The following is a 23984-nucleotide window of genomic DNA, read 5'->3' as shown; positions in this document are numbered from 1 at the left end:
TGGGTCCCAAGAATATACCATTGAGCAAATTTTTAAAGTGAAATTTATATTCACTAGTGATAAGTTCAACATAGAGAATGCTACTTTTTTATTAATAGGAGTGTCTGAAAAGCTCTTAGGTGAATCACCAATAGTAAGTCTGAAATTTTCCTAGCTATTAGAATGTACCGTTTCTCTGGCAAAATAATTGCAGGCAGATTTTTCTCAGAGTCTGGGTCTGGCTGATTCAACTGATTCTGAAATGTGAGAATAGTTGTGGAGCCAGTTATTTTATGACTGCAGTTGTATATCTGTTTTTTGTCTTTCTACCATGAGGTACAAGCTGAAATCTTGGCTCTACTAAGATGAAATTCAGGTCTGAGAGAACAGTGTCCTCAGTAATGTTTAAAATGAAGTTAGCTTTCCCCCCAAAACACCTTAATTGCATTTCTATTAGGAGTGTGTGTAAAAAGACATGGAATTTTACGCTAGATAGATCCTGAATACTTATAGGACCTTTATTTACATTTTGTTTTGGTATTCCAAGTAACTTATGTGGTGCATAACTAAAATCTCACTTTGATCATGGTTGGTAAAAGGACAAAAAGCAGATGTAAGCCAGGACTGCTGAGAACAGTCAGCGTCAGGGTGCTGCTGACAGCTATGTTGCCATTAGATCAGTCTGTGACCTTTGAGGCTCTCTGCGAGACACGTTGTAAGACAGAGTAAATAGAGACTAGCAAGAGTTAATTTGGCTGTTTTCCTGGGTTTTCAACAGCTTTACAGTCATCAAAGTAGGGAAATAGATTCTGAAAGAAAGCCTTCAATATACACGGGTCCAAATATTACCATATGTTAATATGTCTTTATCAATTAAACTTATTGGTCTGAAAAGTGTTCTGTTTTATTTTGATGTTTTGTTTAAACAAATGAAAAGAGAAAAGGAGAAAGTGGTTTGTCTAATTTTGCTTTGCTGACTATTTTCATGCTTTTCTATAGTGTGAAGAGTGCCAAAAGAAAGTTTGATGAATGTTTATCCATAAACATATTTGCTCATATAGTATAGCATAGGCGGGACTGGTTCCTTTGTGCCTTAGGAGATCACATTAGGGAAATTTCATTATAATTCTTTGAATGAGAAACTTTCTGATCCTGCTCAGCTGAGGGAAGCATACACCTATCTTATGTACCATTTGAATCAGTTTTTAATTACTGAGTTTATTAAATTAGAGATCTGTGAGAGATGAAGTACTGTATTATATGTACCTAATACTCACACGGGTTATTTAGACATCATTATTTAACAAATTTGATCTTTCTTTTAGAAATGTTAGGATAATTCACATCTCCCCCCACACTTCTCTCTCTCTCTCTCTCTCTCTCTCTCTCTCTCTCTCTCTCCTTTGCCATTTTATTAGAAGATCTGATCATAAGGTGGATTTGGGTGAAGACAAGGGGAGGACGTGGGATGGCTTCTTCTCATGCTCATTTGCTACACCATTGGGTTTGGAGATGGATAAATTGCAGTCACCATGGTTGGTGCTTTTGCTATAGCCCAGTTAGTAACTTTGGGTCCACAGACTACCACTAAGGCTGCTTGTGCCTGTGACTGTAAAGCTGCCTATAGGGTTATTGTGCCTAAGGCTGTGGCAGTTGTTTGTAGACCAAGCCTAAACTCTAAAATGTTTTGTGGAGCCATGTTTGGTAAATGGTCCATTTGTTGTTGCATCTCTGGTAGCTTGCTGATTTATCACGTATCTTATTTTCACCTTTGGGCCACGTAACTGCCAGAGTTGCCCAGTTCTGCCCATGCTGGAGGATACTGGTCTGTCTGTCTGATGTTAGACACGATGTTTCTGAGCACTGTTACTATCGGTTGGGACTTCTCATGTAATCCTCTGTAAATCTGAACTGATAAATACTTTTGGTATTTCATCTGTCTTAGTTATCTGATTCTTTGCTTCCATAACTTTTCTCTCTGTTACCTATTGTTATTGGCATTAACTTGGAGGGAGGAAAGAAAGGTGGGTGTTTCATTTAACTCCTGGTTCAAAAACTCATTCTGAGAAACCATCACATGCAATTGATTTCTTTGGTTAATTGTGTTGCCCTGACAACACAATTCCCTTCAAGGGAATGATTTATATGTTTATAGTAGTATAGTTTAAACTTTTAGTTTTTTCTGATCTTAGTCTCCATTGAGGAACACACTGGAGAAAAGTAAGAATGTAGATTAATTTGACTACTTCTTTATTAGTGCATTTCAGAATGTTGCACTATTTGCAAACATTTGCACTAATGTTTGCAAATTTGGTTCTTTGGGACAGCAGCTCTCCAGGATGATGACTGAATGTCGTTTCTGCTGTGTCATCCCTGCTAGGACTGAATTTCAGATTATAAAGTGCTTTAAGAAAGAAAAGAATTTCACTGTACTTGCCTGGCCGGTAGAAAGATCTCTTTCATCCTGTGAGAGGAGACCAAAGTGGAGCAGTCCCCCAAGCCCCTGCCTCTGCTGCCCTGTGATCCCTGGGTGCAAGCTGCTGATGGGGGCAGAGGGGAGCTGCTCAAGCTCCTCTCTCCAGAGAGGGGAAGAGCTTACAAGAAATGCTGTAGACTGCGTGTCAGCTCAGTGATTTCTGCTGTGTCACCTTCCTAAATGCAAGGGTGCCCTTCAAGAAGCTATTTATCACTTCCTCCTGAAGAATGATCCCATGTCATTGTAGTTGTGAATAGTGCCTGGTCCCTGCTCAGTCATTGAAAGGAGCTGCTTTAAAAATTATACTTGTTTTCTTGTGTTCATCTTTCATTATAGCAGTGACCTTGCTTATGCCACTAACTTCTTACAGTTTATTTTCGGAATCGTTGATCTTTGGTGTGTGTGTTGGGGGAATGTCAGCCTCCAGTCTCGCATCATGTGAGATGTGTCAGTTGGTGGATGAAGATTTGGAGCAAATATAATAATATATAAATATATAATATATAAATATAAAAAAATACTATAGCTAGTTCTTCTAACTCAGGCTTAACTGATTATCCTGAAGAGTCTGCAAGACTCCTTATACTTTTTTTTTTGCCCCCTGAATTACATTTGAGATGAAGACTGATCTTTTCTAGGCTGCTGGGTTTGAGGCAGTAATTCATCAACTTTGTTTTCCTGTGTTGAGATTACAAATGGTGCCAACTTTCCCAGACCAGCTTTAGCGGGGAGATTGGGAGAGCCAGGGGTGATGGACTGTACCTCCCTCTCCCCAGACCTCGTGCATACCATTGGTGCTTTGCTCTCTTCACAGAAATGGGTAAGCAGACAGAATTTCAAACATTGGAAGCAGCATACAGCAGTATACAGTTGCTTATATACAGGCAGTGCAGAAAAAAAATGGAAAGGGGGAAAAGTTATGAGATAACATCAGTGCATGTCTTTTCTCCTGCTGGTCTCCTGTTTGTTGGCACCTTGGCCTTTGGCTCATTCTTAATTTGGCAATGAGCTGAGGAGATAAGAGGTCACCTGGCTGTTGCCAACAGAAAGTGATGTGTATTATATATGCTTTGTATATACAGAGCTAAAATGTCAAGATACTTTTCTGTAAGAAGTATTGTTTTACAATGTGAGACAGTATGTCTTTATATTTTCTGTTAATGAAATAAAGTCTGTTAGTGGTATACTGAATTCCATTTTAAAACTTTATGATTAAGAAAAAGTCAAATTCAGTCAGATGTTTAGTCTTTGCTTTAAGATATGCATCAATCATTGTTAACTTCCTGTGTTACTGAAAATTATGAAATTAGAAGATTAAGATTTGCCCAGGCTTCTTGTTGTTATACAGGATGAAATCACGCTATGGAGTGGAAGAGTTGCACTCCTTTTGTGTTTTTTCTCTGAGCATTTTCAGGAGACACGTATGGTAGTTACAGCTCTGTGAGCCCACGTCAAAAAGCAGAGTGTGACCCTTTCTCTCATGGGTGATTAATGTAAATAGCTTAGAGCCACTTCAGGTACTCAGTAAGAACACACTCCCAAATATTTAAACATTCATAAATGGGATTTTTGGTGGCTATCTAATTTTAATGAGATGAGGTGAAATTCTGTTGTCACTCCCTCCAAATAAATTACCTGGTGTTTAGTTGAATGAAATGGATACCAGAAGGCTATGAAAGGATGAAATAACAGGAAGAGTCTTGCTACTTAGACTAGGAGAAGTTTATTGATGTCCATTTATTAATGGAATTAAATAGACTTTTTCTCTCTCTAGGTTAATAGCTCCACTTTTATACAGATCTGTACCTTTTTGATTGTAATTTATTTCATTTCTTCTAATAACCTCCTGAACTTTGCCATACAGATGTAGGGAGTAGAGCTGTAATGGCTGCTGTACTTTTTGCTATTTATGGGGCACTGACATGATATTTAGGTGATATACTCTTCCTTCTCAGTGCTATGTTGCTGACTTCCCAGGACTGGCTCTCTGTCAATAATTAGATGCCTTTTGAGTCTGGTTATTCACTTCTTATTTGGATACATTTTGACAGAAGAAAACAAAACTGTGAACAAAGAATTTAATCTTTCCAAATGCTATTCTCTTCTCCCGTCTTTTGAATATTGTTATAAAGCCATATGGTACACTTAAATCCATACTTATGTGATTGCCTTAGAATTAGTCTTTGCTGTTAAGGCTAGCTCCAAAGCAAAGAGTAGTTGTCTTGCAGGCGATCTTGTTGTTGAAACTCTTCACATTGCAACATTGACTATTTGGAGTGTAGGCAGTAAGGCTCAAAATAAAGTTTTAACAGCTCATATTGCACTATTGATTCCAACAATTCAATGAAATTGCATAGTATAGTTTCTTCTTAACCACTTCCACCCATTATAATATCCACATTCACAAACAAACCTTCATGATGGAGTAGATACTTTTTCTTAAGAGCCTCTCTCTACTCAGCGGTTTGAATCAAAAACAGCTTGTCATATCAACTAAGGGATAAATTTGATGTTGCCTGGTCCATCTCCCTATACAGACACATTTTGACACAGTGTATTTGAGTGCTAATAATGACATTAGAAGATGTTGGAAAGAGATCTAATTCGGCATGCAGAAGTGACTTTGCTGTCATCTCCTATTTTCTGCACAATTGACAGCAGATACTAGCGGCTGAATTTTTATTTCAGGTCAAATTTTCAAGGCATGAGGCTGTCTGTTAGAAACAGATAAGACCAAAACCAATACTGAAGTACTTGTTGGAAGTGTCAGCAGTGCTGAGAATTTAAAAAGGGTGCTTTGGTTTTCTGTTTAGGACATGACACAACAACACATGTTTTAGCAACAGTAAAATCCAACAATCCAGTCTGTCAGTTTTCCAAATTTCCTACTGGGAAGGCCTCGTAAGAGAAGTCTTATTTGGGAAGAAAAAAATGTATAAACTAATGTAGCTGCTTTGTCATGTTCTCTAGCCAACATACTCTGAAATTCCTTAAAGAAATCAGAGCAGGTATAATGCCCTTGTGACCTAAAGTGATGAGTTTTATTACAAGCTTTCTTTGTCAGACAAATAAAATTCATATCCATGTCTCATTCCTAGTGTACAAGACACTCAAAAAGCAGAAAAAATATTATCTGAGGCAAGAACCACTTTCAAATGGTGCCATAGATGTTTCATACACAGTTCTCAAGCAGTTCAGTTCATGTCCCATCTCCCCCTTACAGGAAAAAATAGCCAGGCTACTTCTAGCTTTCCGTTAGTGGATGTTAATATTAAAAATAGCTCTACAAAAGCTTTTCTCAAAAGGTAACTGAGAACAACTTCTAAACAACCTATTTCTCTACAGCCACCCAATGACTGTGACGAAGCGCCATGTGTGATGATCCGAGATGTCCTTATCTGCAGCTTATGAATACTGAGTGATGTCAGGACATCTCTGCTGAGCTGATGGCTCTGTTCCTGATACACAGCCTTTTCCATTTTTCGATGTCTTTTGCCTTCCCTCGCCAAGGTAGGCGGAACTTCCCAAAGTCATAGCATTAGCCTGACAGCAGTGGGTCTTGTAATGAAAGTGCTCCTTTGGCTGTGCATGCATAGGGAAAGTGACATAGACTGAGCATTTTGGAAATCCGTTTTTCAGATGACATAATATATGTATCAAAATGCCCTGAATACTGTCATATCAAAAAAAATCCTTTTGGCTCTGTATTAGCTCACTCTCTCTGGCAGCAGATGATACCTAAGACAGATTAAAGAACAGTCCAAGACTTAGCAGAACTTCCGTGTACACGCTTCAAGTCCCCCAAAGATTCGTAGCTCAGGACTTCCACAGCCAGGAGAAACATCTTTGTATGTGTTAACAGCTTTTGATAACTTCTCTTTCCTTTTTGAGGAGGGAACTTTTTTCCAGGCACTTCCTAGTTTACATAAATCTTTAGCATCCAATTCCTGTGGCAGTTGGTTCCTCAGTCTAATTATGCATTGGATGAAGTGACATCTCTTCTGATATTACCAGTTTCACTTGTTAACCTTGATTCTTGTACTGGAAGAGATAGTGTGCAGTGATTTCCTACTTGCTTTCTCTGTGTCACCTGTCATTGTATACATCTGTCACAACCTCGATCGTCATCTTCCAGGCTGGCTGAGGCATCCTGATCTATCTTGTCATCTCCTATATAGAAGTTGTTTCATACCTTTTGCCTTTCGTTTTACCCCTTCTAGTTCAAGTACAGGGCAAGCTGGAACTGCAAAAAAATATTTAAATAGTAGCTGCATTGTATATGTATATATCCAGGTGTGCTATGATGCTTTCTGTTCTGTTCCTTTCCTAATAATTCTTTTTTTTTGACTGCTACTGTAATTTTAGGATAGTTCTGAAATTTTCATAGTGCTATTCAGTATAACTCCAAAATCTTTATCCTGACTGGTGATAGTCAGTTCAGAGCCCATCACTGTATGTGGAAAGTTAATGTTTTCCCCCATCATAAGCATCACTTTCCCTTTTAACTTTGGATTTCCTCTGCCTTTGTATCACCCAGTTGCTTTGTATGGTAGATTTCTTTTGAAGTGCTTCATTGTTGCTAAGCCATTTGGGGTTGTAAAAGCAAGAGTATTGCCAGCTAACTTGTTCACTTCCATATTCACCCTTTTTTGCAGATCATTTATGACTGTTTTGTGTTTCACGAGCTCGAGCACATATCCTTGTAAGGCATCTCCCTGTAAGTTGTGCTTCATCCTTGAAATAAAAACAGCAGCATCTATATTTTCACCTCTTTCACATGCCTCCTTAAAAGCTGGCTCGTAAACCAAGTTGTTTGCGACATTAGCAGAGTTTGGGGAAAGTATGCATTTAAATCATGCTGGGAGGTCAAGTGTAAATTATATCTGGCAACATCAGGACCAGACCCTGCCAAAAGACAGGTGGATGGTAAGTTTCAGCCACTCAAAGATGTGTTAAATACAGGATTTGTGCTCTGGCCATACAGCAAAGGTCCCCTAGCTGAAGGACCTGGTTTGGTCCAGGTCTAAGAGGCTAATTTTGTAACTGGATCTCATGACAACAATCCGAAGAGTGACCAGTCATGTACTTGGTCAGATGCTACTGGCATGAGTTCAGCCTCTAGTACTTTGGGAATTCATCCTGTGAAACTGGACCCTTGCTCTCAGCAAAAAATACCTGAATTTTATTTTCTTTACTGTGTTTAATATCAGTTGCAATTCTTTAATAGGAACTGTAGTGAAAATGTTCCAAAAGGATTTTTTTAAAGATTTGGAGTGAAGAAATGATAGTTTGGGAACACATTTGCAAGCATGTTCCCAGTAAAGGTGGAAGGTGTTCTTTGTTGAATTAGTAAATATGCTGGGGGGAAAAAATGCACTTTTTATCAGCAAGGAAAGACTGGGAATAGTTTTGCTCCTTCTCTTCCCTTGCCCAAGGATGGAGAGCGGACGGATTTTAAAAATACCAAAATATTTTGAGTTTTTAATAAACAATTCAGGAAATTGATAGGTTTCATTTTGACAGTTTCAAGATGAAATGTTTTAAGTTTCTTATCAAAACTAATTTTTCAACTTGAAGTTGAGCTTTTTCAAGGAGGCAAAAAACAATCTCCTTTGGAGATGACTGGTCTTAATCATGGGTGATGGATTGCTGGATTATCATTGCAGGGAGAGTAGCTCTGCTACTGCCTAAGATACATATGTTCCATGCAGAAATAGAAGACTTCTGGTAAGGGGCTGTAATGGATTTTTCTTCATACTCAGTAATAGAAAGGAGATGACAGGGAAAATTTTATAAAGAGTTAAGGAGTTTCTGCATTAGCTGCTCTGCAAATTACTGACCACAAAAGAGAGGACCTCTTAGCAGGAGGGCTAGAAGGGCTTGTCCATCACTCTGGGCTGTGGAGCACATGCCCAAATTGCCCCCAGATTAGAGGGAATCTGCCCGCTGATGGTTTTCAAACATGAGATACAAAGTTGACTCATACATAACATGCTTATTAATTTTTTGCCTATCTCTAAGTAAAGGTCTTTTGAGCTCTTTTTCTCAAAATACTTCTTTGTAATAAATTGTGGAAAGGGGAGGCTATGGGTTGTGCTGGAGGTAGAACCAGATACACAAGAGCAGTATAGTATGTGAACATCTATTAAAATAGAAAATTTACCCACAGGAAATAAATATTTACCCTCCAGCTGTAAAATGTGTTATGGGAGCAGTGAAGTGATTTTTACTAGGCTAGTATTTTGAGCTGGTAAACGATTATCATCTACTCAAATGGCATCAATAGATCAAAGACTGAAATAGCTAATGCCATGCTGGGATATCATTTTACAGCCCTATAAATTTCAGGTATATTATTAGGGCAGAAAGCATAAGCATGTTGAATATTTTTATTCTATGGTAAGGGATAGAAATAGTTGAGAAATAGTTTTCTCATAAACATGGAATATGCGACCAGGCTACTCCCTGAATAGTTAAAATGAAGTGCACGGTATATGGCAAAGATGAGGTAATAAATTATGGGAATGTATTCTTTTAGCATATTTTTGTATGTAATAAAACTTCATTTCTTTTGCTGGCAAGTATTTACAGGTTTTTTTTGCTACTGCTCCCGTTATCTTGCTCATAATAAATTTTGGACCGTGCTGTTAAAAGCAAGCAACACAACAGCCAATAATCAGACTTGCAGTAAAAATAAAACACTAGTAACTTCTCATGACTGCAGTGGGCTGGGGCTGCCCCGGTTTTGTCCCAGCCAGCCTTGCTAAGGCGCAGCGCAGCCCAGGCAAAGCCAAGGCCCTGCCCCGCGCGCCCGCCCGGCCGTGGGGAGCCGTGCCGTGTGCGGCACCGCTGGGCCGCCCGTGGGGGAAGAGCCGTGCCGGCCGCGAGGGTGCTTTGGGGCCGCTGGTGGGAGGAGGCTCTGGTGTCGGGAAGCCAAGTATCGCCGCTGGCGTTTCGAGTCGTTGTAATGAGAGATGGGAAGATCGTAGCGTCTCGGTTTAGTGACGCGTCCGTAGTCGTTGGTCCTTGTCTCCTCTTTCTGCATGAAAGCTCGTGGCTGTCCTCAGAAAAAAATGAAACCTCCCTTTTTCTCCTTCCCATGGAAGCCCTTAGAGCAGGCGCTGCCTCTTTGTGGAGGTGCTTTCTACATTACTTAAAATTTTAGCTGATCAAGGAACGAGAGCCTGCGTTGAACTGCTGCCCGCAGTGGTGGTGCTGGGTGCAGGCGGGGGGCCCGGTGGGTCGGTGTCTTGTGAGGAAGTGGGAGGAGTGACACAAGGCCACGAGCTCCTGCCTCTGCCCCGGGCACCGAGCAGCGCGCGAGTGTGTGTGTGCACGCGCGTGTATAAGCCATGTGTGTGCACGCTTTCAGCCTGCCCTGGAGCCGGCCTGGCGCAGTGCAGTGCAAGTGGAGGGGGCAGCCCCGTGTCCCAGGTCTCCGTCGCCTGTTGCTCGCGGCCGTGATCTTGTGGCTGTAGCTTCAGGGCAAGCTGAATCAGCGCGTAGGTCTGATGGACAGCTGTCAGTGTTTGGGAGGGGTTTTCGGTAAGATCAGCAAACGGATGTGATTTGCGATAACCGCTGCGAGCTCCGCAGGCCCCGCTCGGGCGATGAGCACTCGCAGCGGGAGGCAGGAACCGCAGTGAGGTCAGTTTATGCGTGAAACCTGTCTTGTACTTTTGGAAAGTCTTGGAACTTCTTTCTTTGGCTTTAGTTCACTTTTTCTGAGATGATCTTGGTTTCTGTGAGCAATTAAAACCAAGGTAATGCCCTATGTATCTAATTAGCCATGCAGAAATGAATTTTACAGTCCAATATATCTGCTAGATCTCTGCTGCTTGCGAATGCCCCTCCTCCTCCTCCTCCTCTTCTGCTTTCTCTGCAAATACATTAAGAAACTTCCTTAGTCTGTGTGAAGCGTGAACCTAGATGAGTTAAACAGGATTTATTTTATTCCCCATTGCATTCCCTGTCAGGAGGGTCAGTGGCTGGTGCTACCCATGTGCCCGTTCAGCCTCCCGCTGCCTGGCATGCCCCTGCCCTGTCATGCTGGACACGCGGTGGGATTGGGGGAGCCGAGGGTCAGAGCGGGGTGAGCGTCCTGGTCTCGGCAGCTTGGCCGCTGCTGTTGCGTGTGCCGCAGCGCTGCAGCAGATCCATGATGCTTGCACTTTTCCTGGGTAACCTTGGAGCGTTTTGGTGGATCCTGCTGCTGGTCCTGGCTCTTCCCGCTCTAGGTGCCTGCTCTGTGGATATTCTAAACTTTCCATCCATAATAAGGCAATTCTTCTGGTATTTTTTCTACAAAGACCATAATGACTTGGACTGTTTCTCTCACAAGTCAAGAGAATGGCAATTGGTAACCCACTAATATTGCTGCCCACAAGGGTTTGTAATTTTAGAAGTAATCACTTTGTGGCTGATGTAAATTTTGTAATGAGAAATACTAGATTTATGACTGCAAGATTTCTCTCAGACTGTTTTATTGCTTAGAGGAATTGCTTTCTCTGTTGGGAAAATCCATCATTAGATGTCTGCCTCAAATGTTTTGTGGACCGTTTATGCTTGGAGAATGCTAATGTAATCATTGAAACAATAACGATGATTTGAGATAGTATAATTGTTCCCCCTCTCCTTCGTTCCAGACACTGAATGAGCTGCCAGTCAAGTTACTTAGACATAGATTCATAAGGGGACTTTGCAGCCAGGACAGGAACGGCTGCAATGTCTGGCCTTGCGGTTCGTGGTCCACCTGACAGCTTTATTCCACATTCCTGAAAGAGCCACCTATTTTCTCTGTGCAGTAGCTGAGCAGAGCTGTTTGAGAGAGTGCGAGATATACTGCCTCTGTCACTGGGATGATAACAATCGATTTTGAAGAACACCTTTACTGCTGCATTTTTATGTGGAACCTGCCTAGGTAAAATATGCCCTGAGCACACCTGTGGGACTGAGCTCCTCAGGCAAGGTGTTGGGGAGCGCAGCTTTGGGTGCAGATCCTAAGGAGGCTTGGGCATGAGAAAGGCGTGAATTTCTCAGACCTCTTAAGATCGAGGCTTTTCTGAGCATGCCTGGATGTGTAAATTTTGGGGTCTGCTTAACTTCTGTGGTGAAAATCCCAGCACCTGCAAGGTTAGCTGCTGTGGGTTTGGAGGTTTACAGTTCTGGTTTGAAATACGAAGTGTGGATGCATAATGCCCAAATTTGCCGTGGGTCTGTGGTCTGGGCTGACCTTCGGCACGTGCTCTCCCGGCTGTTTGAGGCCGGCTTGTGCGAGCGCGGCTGTGCGGTGTGGTGCTGGTGGGGGCACCGGGCAGGGACACCAGTGGCCTGTGAGCTGCCTGCGAGCGAACGGCGTGGCAAAGCGCTGCCTGGTTCACCTCGCGCTTTCCACCGCTTCCCATGTAATGATCGCCTGGTGTCGCAGCCTGGGAGCACTAGACAGTAACTGTGCAAACATTACTGTTATTGCAACTAAGGAAGAAGTTGCTGTTATGTACAATTTTATTTTCTGTTTATTTGCTCTTTCACTAAGTGTGGAGTACGCATATGCTTTTGTATTTAAATGAAGATAACTGTTAAGCTTTCTATTTTAATTTAATATAATTTGCCAGCTCTATGCCAATAGCATATCTCGGCAGAGAATTGCTGCAGTCAGCAAGGTGTTTCCTTCGTGGGTCTGTGTCTATAAAAAGAAATATAATGAGAGAATGAGCTTAGAAACATCATGCTTTGAAGTGCCATCATATAACCTCTAGTACCTGAATTTCTCAAGTATAATTTTCCTGCGTGACTCCAGCAGCGCCGCAGGCAGCTGCTCGCTGGAGCGCTGGCACAGGGCACAGAAAGGGAGGCAGGAGCCCCTTCTAGTTTTTTTGAGTTCTGCTGCATCTAGTTTTGGCCCAGCGTCTGCTTTTAAGTACCTGACTAAAGCTCTTCCGTGAAGTTGCATCATTGTGTGGATTAGCATTTCTTTTCATTTCCTGCTTTCTGTGCGCAATAGATGTATTCCGAGAGGGAACATGTGTTACAGAAGAATCATCTGTGATGTATTGGAGTTTTAAATCTTTGTATGATTTGGCATATTTTTGCTTTTGAATGTAATTCATTTCTGTGCTGCTGATCTTATTCTTTATTGAAGCAGCACATTTGTGTGTGATTCAAGTTCATTTTGGGAAACCAATTTCAATAACTTTCATTTATTTAAACTATTAAAATAGTTTAAAATATAGAGAATAGTACCACTCGCGCTTTCTATTCAAATTTCTGCTCTAATCATTGAAATAGGCTTGAAATAAAGTATCTTAGGTTCTGCTTGACCTGATTCAATGCAACTGTTAAAAAGTAGAATTACTGAAAAGGTAGTGAGATGCATTCCCTATTTGGCTCAGACTATTGAAATGGGGATGGTATGAGTTTGCCACAGCTATTAATATGTTATTAATCCTGGGTATATTATACATTGCCTTTAAGACTTATCTGAAGGACTGGATATCCTTTTGTAACATGTTCTTTTGCTTTTCCTATGCTAGGATATTTTGTAGATGAGCCATTGCTCAGTATGTAAAGTCTAAATGGCTGCTCTTATTTGATCAAGTACCATGTTATTGAATGAGCTACAAAGAGACCATATCCTTTGCACATTAAGTTTGGGTCTGGTGCTTATTAGAAAATCCAGACTTTTCAGAGGCCAAGAAAGTACTATACCTTGCAAGCTAAAAACAGTAGTCTCCTAGCAGCTGTGGGCTGTTATGACACTAAATGACGCTGTTATGTCCATCCTTCTCTCTTTTGTCCATGTTTTCCATGATAGGCCCCAGTTTTTTTGCAATGTTAAATATGCCTGTGGCTCTGTGTGGCTAGAAAACAGTAATCCTATTATATTGTCTGTTTTCTGAATCAGGGCTTTTTTTAATTTTGACTTTGCCTATGAAATGTCACTGTAGAAATAATAGATATTAACATGGTGATGGCTTATTTTCTTTACAGCTTGCCGTAGAAGCCTTCTTCACTTATTTTTAAGCCATTAATACATGCGCTGTAACTTTAGGTTGCTTAAGATTACTTCTGCCTTTCTTTTTCTGTAGGGGGGTTTTCAGCTGCCCAAAAGGTAATTACTAAATCGCCGAGATGAACAGTTTCCTCTATAATGTGGGCCTTGCATGTTCCTCAGTGAGACTGAATACTCCCAATTTAGGTAAAGAAAAACCAACAATGATTAAATAGAAATACTTCTAATAGGAGAAATATCAAACCTCAACTAATCTATATGGTTCTTTTAAAAAACTATACATCTCCTGACACCTTGGCAGCTGCTGGGCCAGTGCCGGAGCTGGAGGATGCTTTCGGGGGGAGGAAGGCTCTGCTGCGTTTGCCCACTTCCAAAACGGTCCGCTTGGGGACGGCGAGTGTGGCAGTTTTGGAGACTGCAGTCTTCTCAGGGCATGATGCTTCTTTTAAGGGAAGGTTTACGAGCTGAGCCGAGCACGCTGTGCCCCCCAGACAAGGTGAGCCTCCGCTTAACTGGTGTTGGTCAGCTTTTGGAGGACGCTCTGCTTCCAGCCAGAGGCGGTTGAGTGTGGCCTGGGGCCGTGTTGTGCAGGGATACCCGAGTTAGCCCTTCAAGGGTTACCTCCACGTTGAAGCTCAGGATATTTTCAGTTTAACACTACCTTTATATCAATATATGGTGCTTTTTATACTGTCTGCTTTTTGAAATCCTACATGGAGCCAGATAGGGTCTTCTAAAAACTTGCTCCTTGAGGAGTTAGGAGAAATGGCCAGAAACATGCTTTCAGCTCAGTCCCTGCGCTGCTCACCACCTTTTTCACTCGGGTCTGGCCATTTGCATCAAACGGAGACGGACGGGCCGGCGGCACCCTGCTCGGGCAGGCGGTCTCCGAGGTAGTCTGGTCTGTCGGAGCTGCTGTGCGTACGGGAGGCTCCTATCGCTCCCTCTCCAGCGACGTCCTGTCGCTTCTGCTCCTTGGTGCCAACGGACGGTTGCCGTAAAACGGTGAGTGGTGGGCGCTAAGGGGAGAGATGCATGCCGGGGTGTTGTAGCACCGCCTTGCTTCCACGTGAGCAGGTGGTTCAAGAAATTTTTGTTCATTTCTCCTGTTTGGATGAGAATCTGTAAGAGAATTGCACAGAAACCAAAGAATTAAAACCTCTTTTCTGCCTTTTTTTTTTTCCTTCTGCGTCTGGGTTATAAATTTATGTCAACAGGCTGTTGATGAGAACTTTATTTCCATGGTCTAGTCACACTGAGATAATTAAAAATAAAAACGTCCACTTCTGCTTTTCTGTATCCAGTTCAGCGTCACACTGACAGCAGAGGCACCGTCTAGTCCTTCACCCAATCCAGTGCGCGGCTGAGTGCTGCCTTCCCGTTCATCAGGATTAATAATAATCAGGGAGCTCACCTATGGCGGAGGGAGGTATTGATTGCCATTAAAATGTTGGATTGTGTCTCAAGAAATCTGGGTTTTGCTCCTCACTGTCACAGCACCTAATTGACTTTGGATGAATAAAATTTCTAGGCTGCATCTGGTGCATGACGTTGTGACGGAGCTTTTCCCCTCCCTTTTGCCTTGCCTGTTTAAGTAGATGAGCCCTTGGAAATAGGGAGTAAGTTACTGGGGTGCCAAGAAAAATGATCTTGTTTTGGCAGGAGTTCAGGCACCCTTTTTAAGAGAAATAGCTAACAAATGTGGATACTAGGACTATTTATAAAAAGAGGTCAGGACAGGCAAACCTCCCAATTCCATCTTCTCAGATATGTTTAAAATATGAAAAGTGAGAAGTATGAAAATCAGATTGTTCCAAAAAAAGATTAAATACAATTGAAACTTTCTTATTTAGGTAGGTTATTCTTTATAAAATTGACCGCACATCTGTCTATATGACCTCTGCTGTAAAAGCATGAGAACTCTATAAATTCTTTCCTAGGCTGCTGCTTTTCCATCAGTTTTGCGGCTTCCACATATCTGGGGGGAAATATTAATCTGAGCCACGTTTTGCTTCAGAATGAAGATGACAGACTTGGTTGTATCTGAATAGGAAAAAAGTAGCTATGTTGTAACATACGAAAATTTTGTGAAGCCACCGCTAGAAAGAGCAAAAACATGTCTAAATGTTGAGACAGAGACACACACACACACATGCTGTGTGCTGTTATTTTAATGCGAGAGGGTTATATGACTGTTCATAGTTTTGATGCATCTCCCTCCCCGCTCCAGCTCCAAGGCTGGGAAATCAGTGTAGTCTGAATTGCAGCTCGCCAGGCACTTTTCCCCTGCCCCTATGTGAGCTGTGCAAACTCTTCACCGGGAGCTGCAGATGTGCTCTGCTTGTGCTTCTGTTGATCTTGAATGTTTGTAAGTTTATAAAGCCACCGAGGGCTGTTCAGAATTAAAAGTTTCAATGCATTGAAATTCTCCATGCAGCGTGTGCTTCACGAAAAGGAGTTTTCTACGCGGTTACCCGGCTGACGGCACTTTCCCAGCCTTCATCCACAAAACCTCTGGATGTTTTTGCGAGCCGCTGTTCCCTGGCGGAAGGCTGCTGCTGACGGTGCCTTTCGCGGCAGAGCAGCAGGCTGGGCAACGCAACGCGGTTCCTGACCTGCTGGCGTTTCCCCCGGTCTCGGCCCGTGCGACTGCAGCAGCTAAGGGGCTATTGTGGGATCAGCTGCCGGCGGGCACCCACCTCGCGTCCCCGCGCGCTCCCGGAGCCAGCCCGCTGCTGGCTTCCCGCGCCCCTGTGCCGAGCTGCCGCTGCGCTTCTCCGCCTGCGGAAGCCCTGCTGCCCGGGGCGAGCCTCGCCAAGCTGCTTCAGACACAACCGCCTCCATCTCTGGTTCGTTTCTGGTGGCGGCGCTGCCCTCGGCGTAGGCTTGCTCCCATGTGCTGCGCCGCGTCCCCATCGCAGCCGGGCGGTTTTGCCGGGCGCTTGTCACCCTTCGGCCTCGCTGCCGGCAGCCCGGCCTTTGCCGGAGCTCTGCTTTTGGGGCTATTCGGGTATTCAGTTCTCTGCATGAAGTCCTCTCAGCAGACACTAAAGGAACATATAGGACTCATAAATAAACGTATAGGACTACCAGAAACAGTAGGTATTTGAAAACCCAGCGTTTACAAGCGTGCGGCTGGGCTGGCTCAGGTTCTGAGCCTGCTGTTGAGAGACGCTGTACTCATACTGCTGGCAAACTTTGGCTGTTTGCAGGAGTCGCAATAGCACGTATGGAAGATGTGCTGCTAGACGGGAGCCGTGCCTGCCCGAGGGATGGCAAAGCCTTTCCTCCGCGGGGAGCGAGCTGATGGACGCGGCGTGAGCAGCGCGTGGCAGTGCTATAAAAGGATAACTGGTTCAACTGATGCATGATGGGTTTGGGTAAGTACAAAAATAAGTGGAAATGATGTTATCCTGAATATTTCAGGTTTTGGCTGTGGCCTCCTCTGTGAATTGGTATTGTGTTGTAGTGGCTGGCAGTGTTGTACGTTTTTGTTAGTGTATTTTTAATGGCACCTGAACAACATGGAAGTGAGTACACAGATGGAGCTGGAGAGCAGAAGGTTGAAGCTGTTGTGTACAGGAGGGTTTTTTTTGTAAGAAGTTATTAAGAACTAATAGAAAAGTAAGGCTTGGATTCAGTTTACAAGCTAAGTTGCTTTTGAAAAAGTTGTATAGTAGTCAGTCAAAACAGGGACTTCTTGTGGTAAATCCAGTACAAATCTGATGGGTAACCTGGACTCTGCCCTGAAAGGCTCACTTTCAAAAATGTTTTTAAAAGATGGCAATAAATTTTTCTTTTGTGATGTCAAGATATGTGGGTAAATATATATACAAATGTAAAACAAGTTGAAAATGTATGTTTAAAAAAATCAAATGTTTCATGATTCCAATACGTAGTGTTATCACAGCTGAAATTACTCAAAGCATCTGCTCCCCAGTGTAATCTTTGCATCCCGTGTTAGCACGTGCCAATTCCAGCTCTTCGCTTTACAGGCACCGGCTAAGTCCACCTCTCTCTCAGGTACTCTTTCACTCTCCCTTTTCCCATTTATGCTGCACTTTCTACATTCCCTGTATTACTGACTAACATACAGGTAGAGAAAAGTGTTACGATATTAAATGTACACGTGCTATTTTATTTGGACAATGTGGGCAAATTTTAAAAAGCCAATTAATGATTTAAAAGAATTATGACTAATACTTCTAAATCTTTTTGCATCAGAAGATCTCAGCATTTCTTGGGAAAGTATTAATGACTCAAACCTCAGAACACTGCGTGAGAGTTGGGTCAGTTTTTCCTCTCTCTGGGCAAAGAGAGGATTTAAGCTATGTGCCCAAGATTGCGTGAAGATTGTATAGTAGATCTGGGGAATGGAAATTAGGTCTCTTAACCTCCTGATCTATGCCCAGTCATCCTTTCTTCTTTTTAAATGGTGTATAACTGAGAAGAGCTGTATATACCTCTTGTGAAGATGCTTTCAGTAATCTTCACAATGAAAATACTGTGTTTAATATTTTTAATATCCGAAATGTATTTTAATCTTCATTGAAACATAAACCAACACTGTCCCCTGCCCCGTCCCCAATGTGCAGTAATAAAAGAGCTGCAGCATGAAACTGGCAGCTCTCCTCTCAGGAGAGTTGGTGCACAGGACCAACGTGACTTACCGCTCTCCTCTACCAGCACACGTTTCTGTTTTGCTTCCAGCCAGGTCAGCCTTTGCCAGTGCTCGCTCGACTGGGGCTACATCGTTTTCTTTGGTAACTACCGTGGCTGCCCAGCGAGCGAGCAGGGTGAGTAGGGAAATGTGGAGATGGGGAGGGGAACAAAAAAAAAACTGGCATGAATTTGCAAATTTGGCCTGAAAAAGTTATGTTGCTCGTAACACAGGTGCAAACATTTCTTGTCCTTTCCCCAGCTTTCTTGCCCCCTGCTCCTCGCTCACACTCTGCAGCGGCCTCGTGAAGGAGCCGGACAGGAGGGAGCTTTAGCGTTGTGGGCACATTTCTCAAAGGTGGCAGCTGAAATGAGCTGACACTGACTCTGTTTAAGGCTAAATTGTGCATATTTATCCTCAGCTGAAAAGGATCATTAGATTATGCCCCATGCTCGTATGAAAACGATAGTAACATGTGCAATGAGCCTGTCTTCTCTTTTATGACATTATGGAATCAAGTATTTTACACATAAATAGGGCGAGATATGAAGCAGAGTGCATACTTCTTTGAGCTGGGAGACATGCACCATAAATCAGGATATGTGTGCGTAATTACAAGATATCAGAACAAGTCCCAAGGGTATTTTTAGCATACTGAAATGTTAGATAGACCTGCTTTCCTGCAGAACATTATCCTTTTCATTTCTCCACTCCTAGGTACCAGACAGTTTTGTTGGCCAGGTTACACGACACAGGAGCAGCGTGATAAATTACAACTGCAGGAGTATACTGTGTTTAATTGCACAATCAGAGTTTAAAACTTCTTCTGATTAAATTGTGCAGAGCCTCTGAACTAATTGTCTGAAAATGTCTTCAGGGTTGAGCACTTTCTTGGCTAACATTTGGATGTGAAAATCAGAGGCTTGGCGCTTCTGCTGGTGTGGAATATGTGGGGCAGGCAGCTTGACCTGGCGGAGCGAGCGGCTTTGCGAAAAGGAAAGGACACTGAAAGTGCTGCTTTGGTGGAGTACGTGCGTTTTTCAGAAGTGTTTGGCCATTAGAATTTTAATTTGTGCCCATGAAGTGTTTGATAGGGTTGGACAGGAGAGTAGGAAGGACCTGTTTTGAGTTTAAATACTGATTAAAAAAAATATATATATATATATATATGCGTGGACGTGAATTTTATTGGAATCATACCTTGTATTGTTAAAGTCATCGTTGTCTTTGTCTGCGTTCCCAGGATCGCCTTTGCACTGGCGCTTTTGGGGAGACACCAGCGTTCTCTATACAGCTCGTGCTTGTGTTGTTGCTGAGCTTGAGCTCTGCCTTTGCCACCGCGGCTTGGGTTTGGCTTGCTGAGAGCCATCAGTTGAACGCCAGTGCTCAGGTCCACTGAGTGACACAGATGGTCTCGGGCCGAATCCTCATTTGGATGCTCGTTAAAAAAAGAAGAGGGGGTGGATAGCAGCATCGCATCCATTTGTGTTGCCTGCCCGGATCTCCAGCACCTGTGAGATGGAGGAAGGGGGATGATGGAAAATGAGCCACCACCACTGTGAGCAGGGATCAGGCATGGCTCAGCTGGGAGAGGAGCTGTGGTGGGTTCACGAAAGGAAAGCTTCTGTACCCTGCAGTCCTGTTGTGCTACCCAACGCTTGTACAAAGCCGAGACCGGAGTCCTGCAAGTTGTTAACTTGCGTAATTTTGTAAGAGATTTGCAAGCTGCTTATAGCCCCCCTGCGTGTGACTGCCATGTCCGTGCAATGGGAAGGCACCGTGGGGGACAGGGAGCCGGGACGTGGGGCGGAGAGGCAGCACGGCTGCCGTTGCTGCCCTTGGGGCACCAGAGGAGAGGTACGAGATCTTTCACCTCCTCTTCGTGGAAGGCAAAAAAAAAAAAAAATCTGGCTTATACTTGCCATGCAACTCTCCACTGCTACTATAACACCAGTGATCATCTCCGTGAGCTTCTGAATGTGAATTATGTGCCATTCTCTTCTTCTGTAGGTGCAAATATAATGTCTTTTAATGTGTTTCTAAGGTTAAAAAAGAAAGGCCTCTGCACTGATTTAATTATCTGAAAACCTCTTACTCTGATATACTTCTACCTTTTGTGGAGCAACTAACTGTCATTTAGCTTGATTTAACTAATTTACTCATATCAATTAATTGGATAATGAGTCACAGGCAAGTTTTAGGTATCTCACAACTATTATCCTCATTTCATCGTTTATTGTTAGAGAAAATATAACATTTCCCCAAGTACTCTGAAAGCATATGCCTATTTTAATAAACGGAAATTGTCATAATTATATTGGTCCTCACTGTTCTATATTGTCCTCAAGTCAACTGTTAAATTGTTCTCAAATTTCCATTCAAACCACAGAAGGACACTCTCATGTCTAAAAATGGTGAGGCCACTTTCAATGCCTGAACATTTGAACATATTGCTTAAACTGTGTAGCTCGCAATTGTGGTCCTGTGGGTGTTTATATTTGGTAGATATTTTTAAGGTTAATCATGAGCCTAATTTGTTGTCATTTTATTCCTAGATCTAATAGACAAGAGTAAAGTCAGATTCATGATATGTTGTGCACTACTAGGGATGGCTGGCTGAGTCCTTTTTGTGGCTTTGTAAAGCGTTTATAAAATGCCCTAAAATACTTTGAGATAAAAGGTGCTACAGCGACTAATGGGAACATTAAGCAATATGCCTTCCTAAAACAGACCTTATCCACTGCTTAAAAAATAAAGAACTTACTTTGCCAAGATATTAAACATTTAACAGCCTTAAAAATATATTTTTAAGAATTGAATGGCTCATTCCCCTAACTAAAGAGGCCTTTAGAGGAATTTTTGGAAGGTACTAATTTTTCTGTTTTATGCAATGGTAAAATTCTTTGGGTTTCTATATATGTGGATAATAACACCAAAACGTGTTTAAAATTCACTTCATTAAGCAGTCAATGAACTTTTCTGGTAAGTCCGGTACTTGCAGTTTTATTTTTGTGTGAATTATTGTTTGGCTTATACCTGCCTTCTAGTTTTATGCTTTCAGCTCTGTGTATTAGTGAGTTTAGTCATATCTAAGCCCTACGGATTTTGGCAGCAGGCTCTGACTTTTAGCAGCAGTCCGGGGCCCCAGGACTTCCCACAGTTTGGACCTCCCGGGCTCCCGAAACACGAGTCCTTTGCGCCTCGGACGTGAGCCACCTGCACGCAGATGCTGTCGTGTTGGCGCGTGAGCGATGCCCCCTGCGATCACCTTTCAGGAGCCTGGAGTTTATCAGACGCGTTGTGCAGCAGTGCTGGATCTATTACTATTGGATCTGTCCACATGAACAGGTCTGGTTTTGAATGTACAGTTAATATGGTTTAATATATGTTTAATTACTTTAAGCCTGCATCTAAGAATATTTTTCAGATTTGTATTACTGTTACATATTTCAAAGCATACCAGTCATACAAGTTCTTTTTGGGGAAAGTGTCACAGTCAGTAATTTTACATTAGAGCTACACTGGACTTTGGAATTAAGGGTGCAAGTTATGATGTTTTAGTGTGCATTTCCCCACAATCAGTATTTTCACTTTTGAGCGGGTTAATGAAACTCTCTAAAGCTGTAGTTTGTGATGGCCTGCAGCACATTACTGAGGGCTCATTATCTTGTCAAAGCTCATAAAATACAGCCACCGCAGGAGTGATGTTGTTACTCACTGAGTTAATACAGGGTGAGTCTTTTCACGTGGCACCAGGAGGAGAAACGTGGCAGCAGGTACAGCCGGGGATGAAGCGCGGGACCCTGCGAGACTCTACCCACAGAAAAGGTTCTAAATTTGTTTTGGACAAATTGGATTTGATGCTCTTCAGTTTTCCTTCTGAAAACTCTCGTGTGACTTTATTGTCAGCTGAAGTGTTTATTGACTGAGAAGTGCTTGCGTTTTAGCGATGGAGACGGTGATCCTGGTAAACACTCGGAGGCCTTCATGGTGCAACGTGCCGTGTAAGTGTTTGTGTCGTTCTATGATGGAGTGGGCAGACACTTGTTTAAATGAAAAGTAGAAGAAAAAGCCCACAGTCTGAGCAGCCATTAGGTTCATTAAAGCTAGTATGAAGATGGGAGTTAAATGATTTGTGGCTATATACAAATGTCTTAAAGTAGAAAAGTAACGTGGGATCCAATGCCATTATTACTGGGAAAAGTGCCAGTGTTCTCATTATTTTTAATGACTTCCAAACTGGGCCCTTAGCAACTGATGAACTAAGCAATTTGAGATGGGAAATGTGGCTCCTTCAATTCTGAAAGGTGCAGGATACCCTCAATTTCTAGGGGCCCTGACAATGCTCAGGAGGTTGCAAGGGGCAGCAAAGTGTAGGTTAATGCCTAACATGGTGGCAGCTTTAGAAAGGGGGAAGAAAAAAGGAAAGTTTGTACTAGGTCGTTTTGTTTTGTTTTCCTTTTTTTAATAAAATAGAACAATCTAACTGATAAAAAAATTGGATGTGACACCGCAGCTCCTGAACAAACATCCATCACTGCGGAAAGATAGGCGTTGAAGAATATGTCTGCAGCTCTTCGGATTTTATCCCAATATTAATAAACAAAACCCCAAACCCACTTCAGTAACTGTTTCTGTTTATTAAAAAAGATAAATATCTCATGAAGATCTGGAAGTCATTAATAATGAAGTGACGAGTGTGCGAAGAGCTCACCTTGGAGAGGAGGCAGCCGCCTGTTGCAGCACCCCGACGGTTCCCTTCTTGCACTGTTAAGTGTGTTTGGGAATCTACCTCCCTTGGAAAGCTGACCAAAACTGATTTTATTCCCTAACAGGGAGACAGCGCCCGTGTGTTGCCCTGTGTAGGGCAACACACTTGTGGCAAGCGACTTGTTCACGGAGAGCCCAGGGCAGGAGCCTGTTTTGGAAACCCGCCGTGCACCCGGGGCGGTGGCCGGTCCCTCGGGTCCTGCGCGAGGTGCCCGCCGGCTGCATCACCAAGAGCACAGCAGGTCAGGCAGCGAGTGTTGGAAGAAAGCGGTTTATTGATGAGAGGAGGACTTCTGCAGGGCTCGGCCTTCTGGTTTTCACTCTTTGTACCAACAGCTAACCTGCGTGGTCCAGGACACGGGCCAGCTTCTCAGCTGTGACCCCTCAGAGGGCTTTCAGGGAGAGGCTATATGGGAACTGCTGGTGTCTGGAGCTCAGGGGCAGCAGACCAGCCCTGGTTGGGGCCTTGTCACCCCCCAGGCTCTGCCCGTTGCTGGTGATGAGAACGGAGCGCGAAGCAGGGCTAGATCCCGCGGTGTTTTGCGTGGGAGGCTGGGCAGCCTGTTGGTGTGGGAACGCTATGCAGGGCTGTCCAAGGGACTGGACCTGGTGCCTGTCCCCATCCCATGCACCAGCCGCCACGGTGCTGGGGAGGCTTCCCCCGAGGGTAGGAAATGTTTGTTATCCCTTCTGGCTGGGCATGCCTGCGTAGAAATGGTTCAGGTTATGCCCAGTATTTTAAACTTGAAAATATTTTCATCTTTTTTTTAAAGTTGCTGATCCTGACTTTAAGCAATGAGAAACGTTGCTTGGTGCAGCGCAGGGAAGCTGCGCGGTGCAGCTCATGTGATGGTAAAACGTCTGCTTTAGAAGTTAAAATTACTGGGAAGATGACCCAGCTGTAGCAGACAACTACCAATTTGGCAGATGTAAAGCAAACACAAAGCAATATATTTCTGTGTTTTTTAAGGCAATAAATTAAATTGTGGGTGCTCACTGCCATGTGATACTTGGGAAGCTAAAAATATAAACAGATTGCAAAGTTATTAGATAAATTCATGGAAGATCAGTCAACTGATGGCTATTAA

At 43.0% G+C, this 23984-nt stretch overlaps 1 long non-coding RNA gene across 2 annotated transcripts in view; it reads left to right on the top strand.

Annotated features, from left to right (window-relative positions):
- Window positions 1-23984, top strand: part of LOC112979805 (uncharacterized) — a 60667-nt gene that overhangs the window by 36135 nt on the left and 548 nt on the right. The window contains exons 5-7 of one of the 2 annotated variants that reach the window (XR_010390190.1): window positions 5801-5965; window positions 16679-16846; window positions 19370-23138. This is a non-coding gene — a long non-coding RNA (uncharacterized LOC112979805). The remainder of the gene's footprint in view (window positions 1-5800; window positions 5966-16678; window positions 16847-19369; window positions 23139-23984) is intronic. The other variant, XR_010390191.1, reaches the window with a different exon arrangement.

The sequence above is a fragment of the Dromaius novaehollandiae genome, chromosome 8 (assembly GCF_036370855.1).
Source record: "Dromaius novaehollandiae isolate bDroNov1 chromosome 8, bDroNov1.hap1, whole genome shotgun sequence".
Lineage (NCBI taxonomy): Eukaryota > Metazoa > Chordata > Aves > Casuariiformes > Dromaiidae > Dromaius > Dromaius novaehollandiae.
Note: the sequence above shows the minus strand (reverse complement) of the source record. Positions and strands in the feature narration are given on the sequence as shown.